The sequence below is a fragment of the Dermacentor andersoni genome, chromosome 8 (assembly GCF_023375885.2).
Source record: "Dermacentor andersoni chromosome 8, qqDerAnde1_hic_scaffold, whole genome shotgun sequence".
NCBI classification, from domain to species: domain Eukaryota; kingdom Metazoa; phylum Arthropoda; class Arachnida; order Ixodida; family Ixodidae; genus Dermacentor; species Dermacentor andersoni.
In genome coordinates, this window is record NC_092821.1 from 20,019,566 (window position 1) to 20,033,614 (window position 14,049).

Sequence of the window (14,049 nt, forward strand, 5' to 3'; positions counted from 1 at the left end):
GCCCGGTGCCAGGTGGTTTGGTGCTGTTTTTCTGAGACAGCAATGGAAAATATAGAGAGACTGCGTTTTTCTGAGGAGTTCGGCGTTACTCCCTACATGTACGAGCCGATTGCGAAGAGCCGGCCCCTCGAATAAGCAAACGATGCTGGTGCGAGCAGTGCTTTCGACGCGAATGAAAGCAAAGTCTTGGGATCTCCTCGTGTTGGAAATGCTCTTTGGTGAGTATGTTTTTTGCAAAGTGATCTAGTGATCTCGCCAATCTTTCGGCGATCTAGTGAGCTCGTTTCCGGTCAAACAATTGTAGTGTTGTGTTCCTGCATGCCTCCTCGTGGAACATAAACGGGGATGCGATCGTCGGCATTTGTGCGCTGTCCAAAGCTGTCGGCAATATACAAAGACGGTATAAATGCGTGAAAAACTTCCCAGTTCATGCAGTACGTGTAGTGACCTTCATCTCTTGACTACCACGGTGGCTACCACTCACGTTGATTACCACTCACGTTGACTACCACGCACGTTGACTACCACTCTACATACATGCAGACGCACCAACAAAGGAATGCAGGGTCGATCGAAGCAGATTACGATGGCACGCACGCAGAAACAAGCGCGGTCAGGCACGGTCGCGGACGCTGCGAAGGAACGACACACTAGAGTTGACGTCACAACACCGCGGTTTCCGGCCTCCGCTCGCATCGTCAGCGTCAGCAGCAGCGCGCGGCATTCGACGGGGGGCGGAGCTACAGCGCAATTTCAACCGACGATGACGTCGCTCCTAATAGAAAAAAAAACCTAATTTTACCTACATGGTTTATAAGGTTCCCGAATCCGTATATGAGCGTCTTATTGAATTCGACAGACTCTTCAGCTTCCCTTTAAACCCTTTTACGCACGCTGACAAACTTCCTTGTTTTGTTGTTTTCATTGTTACGAGTGCTTGTCTTTATTACTTTCGTTTGTTTGCAGCATCGGGTCGATGCTTTTTAAGAGGGGGGTATTGACACGTGTACTTATATTTATCGGGCGACCACGTTTCGCCGCCTAGCAAATCTTATCGCACAGCGCGGGACGCGCCTGCATGTATCCGAAGTTTCTGGAAATAGATGCTTCTATCCGCTGTCTGCTGTCGCCGAGCCTTGTGTTATCTGATTTCATCGCGTGACGTGAATGATGTAGAAATTCGTGGGAGGCACGCGGGTCCCAACGACTAGTCTAGAAGATTCGTTGACTGCTGTATAAAAGCCGACGCGCTGGACCCGCTGATCAGATTTTCAACGATCGGCGACCGTGTTCGCCGCTATCATTGTGCTATAAGTGTAGCCTGTTTTTGTGGGCGCGGGGTCGCCCAATAAAAGTTAGTTTTGCCCTTCACAGTATTGCTACTGTGTTCAACTTAACTTCACCACCACGTGACAATATATAGTAGTAGTAGTATAAGACTTTTATTCAGCCAAAAATTACAGGCCGAGCATATCGACCGCCTGGGTGGCCAGTCGACGCTGTTCTTCTTCACCTTCAGCGCCAAGCCAGTCGAGCCAGGTGGTGATGGAAAGCGAAGGGGGAGGATAGGAACTTGATTGCTGAGCAGCCGGACAGTAGAATAGGCAATGGGATAGGTCTGCATAAGTAGAGGGGCAGTTGGGACAGGAGGCGTCGGAGCGATAGCGATAGAGAAAGAGGCGGGAAGGGGTAATCAGTGCATTCATTTGGATGTGCCGCAGAAGGCGAGCCTCTGGCACAGTGAGTGATGGATGAGGGGGAGGGTAGAGGCGCTTGTCGAGATGGAGCTGGAGGTAAACTTCCTTGATAGTGCGGCGCAGGGAGAGTCCCCCAGAATCCTCCGAGGGCCCCGACCAGGGGATCAACGGTGCCCGGTTAAAAACGTCACGGGCGAGCTGATGGGCCAGCTCATTGCCGTCAATCCCCGAATGTCCAGGGACCCAGCGGAGGAAAACGGTGGAAGGTTGCAGTGCGGAGACCGCTCGTTCGACCTCTTGTTGGAGTGAATGGGGTAGGGTGCGGTTCTGTATGTGGCGAATGGCGGCTTGGGAGTCTGTGTATATCGTGTACTCTGGGAGCGAGGGCAGGGAGGGAAATGATTGTAGGGCATGTACAATGGCAAGGACCTCGAGGGAGAGTGCATCCGGAGGGTGTAGGTACGGCCCACTCGTGTGAGTTTCAGGTGCTGGGAGGTGGGGATGGTAGATAGCGTAGGACAATATATATATATATATATATATATATATATATATATGTATATATATATATATTGCTGCATTGGCCTAGTGAAATGACGACGCTAATCACACGAACTTGCTGCAAATAAACAGCTTTAATATAACAGCATCAATGTTTACATGAAATAAAAAGCGACGTGAATAGACTGTCCGGTGATATACTTGTGGGTAACATGCACAATTCTTTATGTGTAATAAGATAATATGTACAGTCTCCCTAGACAATTCTGGTCAACACAAGTTGTCTGCCACTGAAAGAAGACATACATGCGATCATAGAGAGCCCTCACAGGCTCGTATGTTGCTAAGGTTCCTTCATTTTTGTAGCTGAAGATATCACATGACTTCGTTCACAATATCCTACAAAGTGCTGCTCAATTTGCGCATAACCACGTAGCATTCACAAGGGCGAATTTTGTCGCGAGTGTTCATCCTCTAGTCTAGACTGCATTCTCCCTCTTACCATTACCCATTCGGGAAGTTGTCATGATATAAAAATTTTCACCGTTGAAGCTTGTATTTGCTTCACACAGCTCAATATTTAAAAGTGCCTCTACCTAGTTTCCAGCGTTAATAATAAAGCTTAATATATAAGAGCTTAGCTGGCGCTTCGATTACACCTGCCGGCGGTGCGCTGTCGCCGTTTCGATGGTGGCGCCTCCGTAAGGCTTGGATGCAAAACGCACCACATGCCACTGGCATGTGGCGTGTTTATATATATATATATATATATATATATATATATATATATATATATATATATATATATATATATATATATATATATAAATATAACTTGTCGCAGGTGGGGAACAATTCCACGAATTAGCATTGCGAGTTGGATGATCTCCAAATTGATCCACTACAATTTCATCCAGCGATAATTACGCGGGAAAAAGTTTCCAGCAAATGTTTCGGAGTGTTAAATGCAAAGATGTATCGGTGCAAGATCAGGATTGTCAGGTCCGCAATTGTAAATATAACGCAAACATTACTTTCAAGCGTAACTTACCTTCGTTATGAAAGTACAGGGTTAACGTAAGCTCAAGCTGCTAAAGCACTTTATTTGCCGCGCGCAAACTCCCCGTCACTACTCGCGTTGCGTACATCCTGCAGGCAATTGTACTTTTCATCAGAGTCCGTGTCGACACTGGAATCGATGGTTTCTTCATCTTCCGATGCTTCTTCGTCGTCCCACACCAGGTGATCCTCGGTCGCATCCAGGGCGTTCAAAATTCCTGTTTTCTTGAAGCTTCTGGCCACCATGTTTCTGGTTCCGTATCAAATCAATCGACACAGCACACCCATCCGCTCGTCGAGCCTTGATATGTTCCAGTAAAGAGGATTCGACGGCAGGAAATTTCCCAGTCTTCGGACCACGGAAGGCCCGGCGCGTCTTACCAGTCGTCTTGAGTTCGTCGTGCTGCCGTCTCCAATACCGGACGCGAAACTCGTTGACGCCGAAGTGTCTGCTGGCGGCGCGGTTGCCATGTTCCAACGCATACTCAATAGCTTTTAGCTTAAAAGCAGCTGTGTAGCTTGCGTAGCGTCCCATGGCGAAGTGGCACAAAGAGCACGGTGCAATACGCGAACAAGGCAAACGAGGCCTACGAGACACCGGAGAGCTGGAGACACCTTCGCAAAATGGCGTAGCGGTGGTGAGTGGATGAGCGGTAGCGGTGGTGGCAGCGGTTGATAGCACAGTACCGCCGCCTAGTAGCACGCGCGCCCAACCATGGCGATCGCTACGACAAGCAGACGGCTCGCGGCAGTAATTTTGGGGGTGCGATGATTATGCGGGGAAAAAAAATTTCCAATTTTGCATAGCCAATGTGGGGGGTGCGAGCATTACGCGTGTGCGAGCATTATGCGAGTAAATACGGTATATATGGCTTGAGGAAATCACGCTGGCCCCGCAAGTAAATTAAGAAAAACGAGTAACGCGTACGTTCAATAAGGACATATATTGCACTGTTGCACTGACTGTTCGGCTGGTCCTCCAGGCGATACCTCAGTGCAAGATACTGTGCGTATTCCAACGCACGTCGTACTGTATATATATATATATATATATATATATATATATATATATATATATATATATATATATGTGTGTGTGTGTGTGTGTGTTTATTTATAATTGTGTTTGTCTTATTCGGCTGACCGCTTTTAACCGCCTAACCGATGTTATCGCTCAGCAAAGGATGCTTCGAAATGTATCGCAAATTTCGCGAATGTTATCTAAGGTTCCATGCGCTGTCGTCACCGAACCTAGTGTAGTCCGACTGTATTCGCCACGAGAATTGTATTGTACTTTCTAGAAGACGCCCGGACACCAGCAATCACTCTGGAACATTCAATGTATCATGTAAGAAAGGCGACGAGCTTAACCCACACATCGGATCTTCGACTATTGCCGACTGTGCTCGCCTTTATCGTTGTGTTTTTACTGTAGACTATTTTTCTGGGCGTAGCTCCGCTCAAAAAAGAGATAGTTTCGTAATTGACAGTTTTGTTACTGTGATCCTGACCATCACCGCGTGAGATTTGCTGGAGGTGCTTTGCATTCATGCACCGGAAGCCCACGACAAGCAGTTATCGAAGGCTGGACTGCGAACAAAACACCGAAGTTGTCCCTGACCATCAAGCAAGCCACAGGCTAAAACACCTGCCCCGAACACAGACTTCTTTCTACCTGAGACATCCGTGAGGAATGTGGCCGTGTCTACAATCCCAGTGACCACCCCAGCGTCCCCCATCGTGCTGCAACAGGCCAGGCAGCCACCGACTCTCCTCTGATCACCGTTTGATCCCCCGCATAACTTGCTTGAAAAATAAGAAATGGTCACTGCATTAACAAATGAATTCCGACGAGAACCTGCGCCATGAGCACTTCGCCTTTAGCAGACACCGCAAGGACATGGTTTGAAAACAGAGAATCTAGCCTAACTACTTAGGACCTGTTCTACATAGACTTCTTGCTGACCTTCAAAAGCGCCCTGCATAAAGAGCGGGCCAAAGCTCTACTGAAAACCCACATGCAGCTGTCGAACAAGAACATAGCGCTCATTGCAGAGGAAATGACACGCCTCTTCCAGAACGCCTACTGCGACTTATCTGTAGAAAAGTTTGGTTCTTGATGCGGGATTTATTCATAAGAAACCCGCCCAAGACTGTCGCATAGTTAGTTTCGGAGGCCTGAATGGTCGAGAGGACGCTTAAAATGCGCATCAGGCAATACAACTGCCGTGCACTGAGAATAAATCGTGCCGAAGCTCAAGCGCTAGGCGCCGATAACTGGCGCGAGACGATCAGAGCGATCGTGCTGGAAGAGCTACAGAAGTTGTGCACAAGCTATCGGCCCCAGGTTGCTTCGATTTCCGACATTGATAAACAAGAGCTGCAGTGGTCAATATAAGTGGAAGAAGTTCAAGCATCGCCGCAACCGCAGCCGGAAGCGATGACCTACGCTGCCGTCACGCGTCGTGAGGGTACCCTTAAGCGACCACGCCAGGCCACAGCAATGCTGCAATTCTGTCATTCACCGCCATGCCATCAGCATGCCCACCCGTGGCCCAGCGCAGCTACCCGAATAAGACGGAAATATGACGCGCCCCCAACCACCGCCCACTGTGCAATCACTGCGGAGAAGCCGGAGGACATGTTTGCCGCCGATGGGCATGCCGGGACCTGGGACGGTGAGGTTTCGCTCTCAATGCGCCGCGCCCAAAGCAAGGCGAACGGCAGCGTGATATCGCCTACTTCCTCGCCGCCAATCAGTGGAGTCCTCGGCGACCGCGGCGTTTGACTTCACCAAGGCGCTACCCGTCGCAGCAGCGCCGGCGGTGTACTGGCCCAGCATGGGGCAGGTCCAACAGCCCATATCCGGAAAACTAAAAGCATTAACCGTTGATGGTGCGCTTGCTATGGAGTTTTGATTGCTGTTTGTCGAAATGAATATCCTCCGCCGCCGCCGCCAAAGACGCCGAATAGGCTGTCTCGAAGACATAAAGACACGCCGCCATCACAACAAAACCTGGACGCCAAGAGTGCACTGACCAAAGACCCGACGACGCGACGTACGTACTACGCGTCGACGCGACCAAGCGGTGATCCGACGCCATGACCTTACTGCAACGCAAAACAGAGAGCCACCAACCTCGACGTGTTGCTCGATGGCCACGCAGTCAAGTTAGCAGGCACAGGAGCCAACTACTCCGTCACGAGTGGAGCCCTCGCCGCCCAGATAAACAATGTTAAGGCTGCGTGGAAAGTCCCCCAAAATGCGACTGCTGGAGGACGCCGAATAACGCCGACTGTCTGCACGGCTAGAATTACAATCCATGATTGGACCTACCTTGAGACGTTCGTCATTCTACGGCACTGTTGACGAGGCGTTATTCTCGGTGTGGTCTCGCTGAACTAAGACGTTGCAATCACTGACCGGAAGTCAATGTCAGTAACGCTATCTGAATATTTAGCGATACTGCCGTAGAGTGCTGGTCGACGCGTTACCTTGAATGCGTCCGAATATCCAATGTGCATCCCGCCTCACTCTAGCATTGCAGTTCCGTCGGTACTGAAACACACGTAGACGTAGAAGGCATCATGGAGGGCGATCGATGTCTACTGCTCGCCCACGAATTTTGCTTCGGAAGAGGGATTGCCCCACTGCACCGAGGACAAACTGAAGTGATGCTGACAAATTTCTGCCACGAGTTGAAACACATCCACAAGGGCACGACGATCGTATTCACGACGAAATTCTGGAAACGAGCAGTGGCTTTTGCCCTCTCGACGGCCAAAGTTTCCGAACCGGACTTCGACATATATCCAAGTCTCCCAATTGTTGAAATCTTGACGGAAGGGAAGTCAGACGAACTTCACAGCAGGGCTTACTGCTTTATTCGACGCAGCGACTGGAGTGTCAGTACAAGGCAGAAGCAAACATCACACAGATGCGGCTGCCGGATTTTAACAGCTAACGCCCAAGTGGAACATCACCGACACGAAGATAGGCACGCACACAGGCGACTTGGTGGCAGCACGCACTGATCTTATCAGCAGATAGCGTCGAGCCCACACAATATGGAACGGCCGCCTACATCATAGTATTCAGATGTAACATCCCGCCCCTTTTAAGCCAAAGGCAAGATTACGCAAGCACCAATACATTTTTCTGTTGCAACGCTAGTACAGCCTACGCATAAGAACAAAATATTCAATTACTCATTGTCTTTATATAGTATTGTACATCAGCTGCTCTGGCAGCTGTCGAACACGTGTTCTGGGTCGAGGCGAGACTTGGAGTTTCTGCATGTGCATCACTGGTTACACCCCTTACTCGGTTGTGCGCTGAGGCACGACGTTTGCTTCCCCCAAATGAACTGCATGCACAAACCTTAGGCGCTGTTACACATGAACCAAGAATGTGACCAGACACAAGTTCGATCACTTCGCCACGAAATTATTTAATGGTTTCTCCTCTGACCGACTTCACCATGACTGCCTCCTCCACTAAAAAAACGTCTAGAAGCACCGTGACGTGTGTTAGCAGTGCTTTCAGTCTTCATTTCAGCTCTGATTACTTGCGTCATATCTGGAGTAAAGTTTCGTTCGTTCTCTGTCCTCGCTTCACCGTTGGAACTTGAAGCTTCTCGGACGATGATCGACGGTTGTTGATCAAACGCAGGCAGGAAACGATGAGATCAGATGTACAAGAAATATTTATACGTAAACTTTTCTATATACATGGCAAGTAAAACAAATACATTACAAATTTGAACAATTGAGAAACAAAGTCTCACTCTTCGACTGTCTCAATGACTGTTAGAGCCCAGACTCGTTTTAGCGTACATAGTACGGAGGCTCACTGATCTATCAGCAATCCTGATTTCAGCCAAGTCTGAGGTACAGCATGTCGTCCCGATTTTTATAGCCCAAATATACAAAGAAAAAAAGGCGGTAGGGCCATTGGCCCGTCCCACAGGTTCAGTTGCCAATCAGAGTCAACCGTTTGTTAAGCCGCAACCCACAGGGATGGGCTTACTCCTAAAAATAAACATATTGGAAAACAAAGCTCTTTTCCTTCTTCCCTAAAACTCCGTTGCCGTCTCATTTCTCCGTAGTTAGTGACTGGCTCAGCAAAACAGGCCAGGCCCGAACAAGTTATCGCCAGGCCGCCTCAAATCCCAAGGGCGTCTCTAGGCCACAACTGTCTCGGAAGCAGGGGCATCGATACCACGTAGTGCGGCCGTACTCAAAGTTTGTCCGTGTGGGAGACTGATGGCCCTCCTTGTCCTTCAAACTTATTGTCTACAAGACAAAGTTCTCCGAGTGCGTGTTTCCAAGACGCCGTCGTCCGAATGCACTCTTTACGTGCGCACCGCATCCCTACAGCGTGCACTGTAAGCTGGCCTTCGACACCACACAGGTAGTCGCACCCAACAACAAGGCTGGCGATTGCGTTCCGGACGCGTAGAAGATTAGGTCCATGCTCAGTGCATGCGGCACGTGGTCAAAGTTGCTAAGCCCTTCTTAACCTCGGCGGGGCCTCCAATGCACTCGGAAGCCAGATCCACAATACCGTGTACAGTGGTCCCTTTCAAGGCTGGTCTGTGTGGACTCGTGTGACCATCGGCGGACTGCCGACACCATGCGCACAATACCGACTTCCCAGAATCGGCACTCGCCCTCCTGGCGCCTGCCATGACGCGTCACCCAACACCGCGCGGTGCCTATGACCCCACATAACACGGCAACTGTTGCCCGGCTGACATGGGGGGAAGTGAACCCCCTCTCTATACACAAAGCACGTGGCCGATTCGTGACACTTAAGAGCGACCGTACAGAGCGACCGTACATCTGGTTTCAACAAACAATAGGCATTTTCGCAATTTCATACCCCAAAACAGTTCGCTCGGTGTCATACTAGTGAAAGAGTGGTGGGTCATTCTGTACAAATTAAAAACGTTAATTTCCTTTGTGCTGCATGCTTCTCCAGCAGCCGTTCTTTTTATCAGCAAGCAGTGACTTCAAAAGAGCCTTTTTAACTCTCTAAACTGCACGTTCTGCTGTACTGTTTGACTGAGAGTGGTAGGGTGGAGTGAGAGTGTGCTTTAAACCTGTTTTGCGAAGAAACTCCCGAAATTCGGAACACGCAAACTGGTGACCAATGTCTGCCACCACGATAAGTGGGATGCCGTAGGACGCAAACACAGAGCGGAGAAAGTGAACAGTTTTCTGCGCTGATGTACTGGACATGAGTTTAAATTCAAGCCTCTTGGAGGGCGAGTCAACCATGACCAGAAGAGCTTTGCCTTTTTTTTCTGCGATCCCCGTGTGTACGCGGTATCACTTGTTAGAAGACTACATCCACTGCTGCAATGGTGCGGCCGTGGAAGCAACGTAAGGCCGCTGTCACAAATTTCGCATTTCTTTTAAACACTCCTCAAGGTGTTTGTCAATGTTACGCCGCCACACGATTCGCGAGCACGCATCTTTAAATTGTCATCAAGTTGTGCACAATATAAGACGCTCTTTCGCAATGAGCTGATAAAAACTACATGGTTGTTCCAAAGAAGCCAATCCATTTCTAAGGAAAGCTCATACGTTCTGCTAAATTCTGGATATATAGGTTTGTCGAATGCTTCCGGCCACCCCTGCCATATCATTGCGCGAGCAATTCTGAGGTCCTCGTCTTTATCACTTTTTTTGGCTACTACTTTGACGGTCAGCGGAATCTCTGGAATTAGGAAAAAATAGTTCACGACTTCCTCAGTAGGTGCCTGAGACAAAGGTGACGTTGACGAGCTGCCTGCATTACCAATGGAGCCACCCTTCCAGTGCTCAGTCGTATACTGATCACTGGCAAACACATTTGACCAGTGGTGCATTCTGGCTGGTACAGTGGCCCCCGCATGTTTCTTCGGGTCGAAAATAGTCCGTTAAGGTTGTAAACTCCCGCACATAGAGATATATAAGCAATTTGGGTACGCCAAGCACGATTGAGAGCACTTCTTTTATTTTACATATTGCAGCACGTTTAGGGCTAAGGCAGGAGTGGGGAAATATGCAGTTGTACATCGTGCAAAAGTGGCAAAATAGGCAGCACAAAAGAGAGAAAACAACAAAAAATACATGAGTAACATTCAATTTTTAGCAAGAAATCGTCCAACGGAAGAGAAAGAATGGCACCAGGCAACAAGTTTCACTTCTCAATGGTTATAGGGAAAGAAAGCTATATTTCAACGCATCAATTTGTTACCGGTAGGGTGCAATATTACGATGGTGATACCTCTTAGATGAAGAACGTTCAGCAAATTTTACGTCTGTACTAAGGGAAGAAGTATCTCGTGAATTAATGAGTGCACGAGATTTAGGGATTCTATGTTGCGACGGATGGTGAGAGTAGTAAAACTATGAAAGTTTAGAAGACGGAGAAAAGTTCCTATCTTATAGAAGGTAGATCAACTTGATAACCTTTGTCTGAACCATTCCCAATTTCATTGTGCCTGATTTCTTGCATGTATTCCACAACGCTCAGGTGTACTTCAAAAGTGGCCGGATAAATGTTTTGTAAGTGAAAAATTTTTAAAGGAGCTCTGCGTAAAGTACGCCGTAAGTAGCCCAGCTTTTTAAGGGTATTATTACAAATGTAATAGTTATGATAACACCATGACATGTGATTAGCAAAAATGAAACCCAAGTGTTTATAGTGACACAATTTTTACAGTACGCAACCAATAAATGTAAAAGGAAACGTCGATAGAAACTTGCACCCACAAAACATGCCCCTACAAAATATCACTACTATAGTGCATATACCGGGACCTGTATCGGCGCGCCTATTGCCTCCAAAGCCGGTGATGAAGAAGACGGCTCAAGTGCATGTAGCACGACTTGTATCGGTGCGACAATCGCCTTCAGAGGCAGTGATGAAGAAGGCAGCTCACGTGCATGTAGCACGACCTGTATCGGTGCAACTATCGCCTCCAGAGCCGGTGGTAAAGAAGACGACTCAGTGCGTGTAACGCGAGTTGAATTAGCGCGGCTATCGCCTCCAGAGCCGGTGATGATGAAGACGGCTTGCTTGCACGCAGCGCGACCTGTATCGGCGTGAATATCCCCTCCAGAGCCGGTGATGAAGAAGGCGGCTCACGTACATCTAGCGCGACTTGTATTGGCTCGACTATCACCTCCAGAGCCGAAGATGAAGACGGCTACAGTGCATGTAGCGCAACATGTAACGGCGCGACTTGACCCTCCAGAGCCGGTGATGAAGATGATGGCTCGTTAGCATGTAGCGCCGCCTGTTGTGGTGTGTCTATCGCCTCCAAAGCTGGTGACCAAAAAGATGGTCACAAGCATCAACGCCACCTACAGCGGCGTGACTATCGTCTCCAGAGTAGGCGCTGAAGAACACAACTAGAGTACATATACCGGGACCCGTATCGGCGTGCCTATCACCTCCAGAGCCGGTGATGAAGAAGACGGCTCACGTGCATATAGCGCGACTTGGAACGCCGCGACTTCAGCCTTCAGAGCCGGTGATAAAGATGACGGCTCGTTAGCGTGTTGCGCCACATGTTGCGGGGTGTCTATCACCTCCAAAGCTGGAGACGATAAATATGGCTCGCACGCATGTATGCCACCTGCAGCGGCGCGCCTATCGCCTCCAGAGCCGATGATGAAGACGGCTCACGAGCATCTAGCGCGACTTCTATCGGCGCGACTGTCGCCTCCAGAGCCGGTGATGATGAAAACGGCTCACGCGCATTTAGCGGGAGCTGTATCGGTGAGACTATCGCCTCCAGGGCAGGTGATGAAGCTGATGGCTCCCTAGCATGTAGCGCAACCTGTAGCGATGTGTCTATCGCCTCCAAAGCTGATGACAAAAAGGATGGTTCACGCGCATAAATACCACCTACAGCGGCGCGACTATCGCCTCCAGAGTCGGCGGTGAATAACACAACTTTAGTACATATACCGGGACCTGTATCGGCGCGACTACCGCCTCCAGAGCCGGAGTTGAAGACGGCTGCAGTGCATATAGCTCGGCCTCTAACGGTACGACTATAGCCTCCAGAGCCGGTGAAGAAAATGACGGCTCGTTAGCATGTAGCGCCGCCTGTAGCGGTGTGTCTATCGCCTCCAAACCTGGTGACCAAAAAGATGGTCACACGAATATATGCCACCTGCACTGGCGCGACTATCGCCTCCAGAGTCGGCCGTGAATAACACAACTTACTGCATATACCAGGACCTGTATCGGCGCGACTGTTCCCTCCAGAGCCGGCGATAAAGAAGACGGCTCACGTGCATGTAGCGCGAGCTGTATCGGCGCGACTATCGCCGCCAGAGCCGGAGATTAAGAAGACGGCTACAGTGCACATAGCACGACCTGTAACGGCGCGAGCTTAGCCTCCAGGCCCGGTGATGAAGATGACAGCTCGCTAGCATGTACCGCAACCTGTAGCGGCGTGTCTATTGTCTCCAATGCTGGTGACGAAAAAGATGGCTCACACGCATGTATGCCACCTCCAGCGGTGCGACTATCGCCTTCAGAGTCGGTGGAGAATAACACAACTATACTGCATATACCGGGACCTGTACCGGTGCGACTATTTCCTCCAGAGCCGGTGATAAAGAAGACGACTCACGGGCATGTAGCGCGACCTGTATCAGGGTGAAGATTTCCTCCAGAGGCGGTGATGAAGATAGCATGCGTGCGTGCGGCGCGACCTGTATCGGCGCGACTATCACTGGTAGAGCCGGAGATAATGCAGATGACTTGAGTGGATGCAGCACGACCAGTTTCGCCGCGACTATAACCTCCAGAGCCGGCGATGAAGATGACGGCCCGTTAGCATGTAGCGCCACCTGTAGCGGCGTGTCTATCGCCTCCAAAGCTGGTGACGAAAAAGATAGCACACCCACATGTATGTCACCTACAGCAGTGCGATTATCGTCTCCAGAGTCTGCGGTCAATAACACAACTATAGTGCATGTATGGTGCCTGTAACGGCGCCACTATAATCTCAAGAGCCGGAGGTGAAGTAGACGGCTACAGAGCACATAGCGCGGCCTGTAACGGCGCGACTACAGCCTCCAGAGCCGGCGATGAAGATGACTGCTGGTTAGCATGTTGTGCCACCTGTACCGGCATGTGTGTCGCCTCCAAAGCTGGCGAACATAAAGATGGCTCACAGCCATGTATGCCACCTGCAGAGGCGCGACCATCGCCTCCAGAGTCGGTGGCGAATATCACAACTATGGTGCATATACCAGGACCTGTATCGGCGGGCCTTTCTCCTCCAGAGCCTGTGATGAAGTAGACTGCTCACGTGCATGTAGCACGACTTGTATCGGCGCAACTATCGGCTCCAGAGCCGGTGATGAAGAAGACGGCTCACGCGCATGTAGCGCGAGTTGAATTTTTGCCGCTATCACCTCGAAAGCCGACGATGAAGAAGACGGCTTGCTTGCACGCAGCGCCACCTGTATCGGCGCGCCTATCGCCTCCAGAGCCGGTGATTAAGATGACGGCTCGTTAGCATGTTGCGCCACCTGTAGCGTCGTGTCTGTCGCCTCCAAAGCTGGTGACGATAAAGATGGCTCACAGGCATGTATGCCACCTGCAGCGGCAAGACTATCGCCTCCAGAGTCGGTGGTGAGTATCAGTACTATAGTGCATATACCGGCACCTGTATCGGCGCGTCTATGGCCTCCAGAGCCCGTGATGAAGAAAACGGCTCACGTGCATGTAGTGCGACCTGCATCGGCGCGCCTATCGCTTCCAGAGCCGGAGATG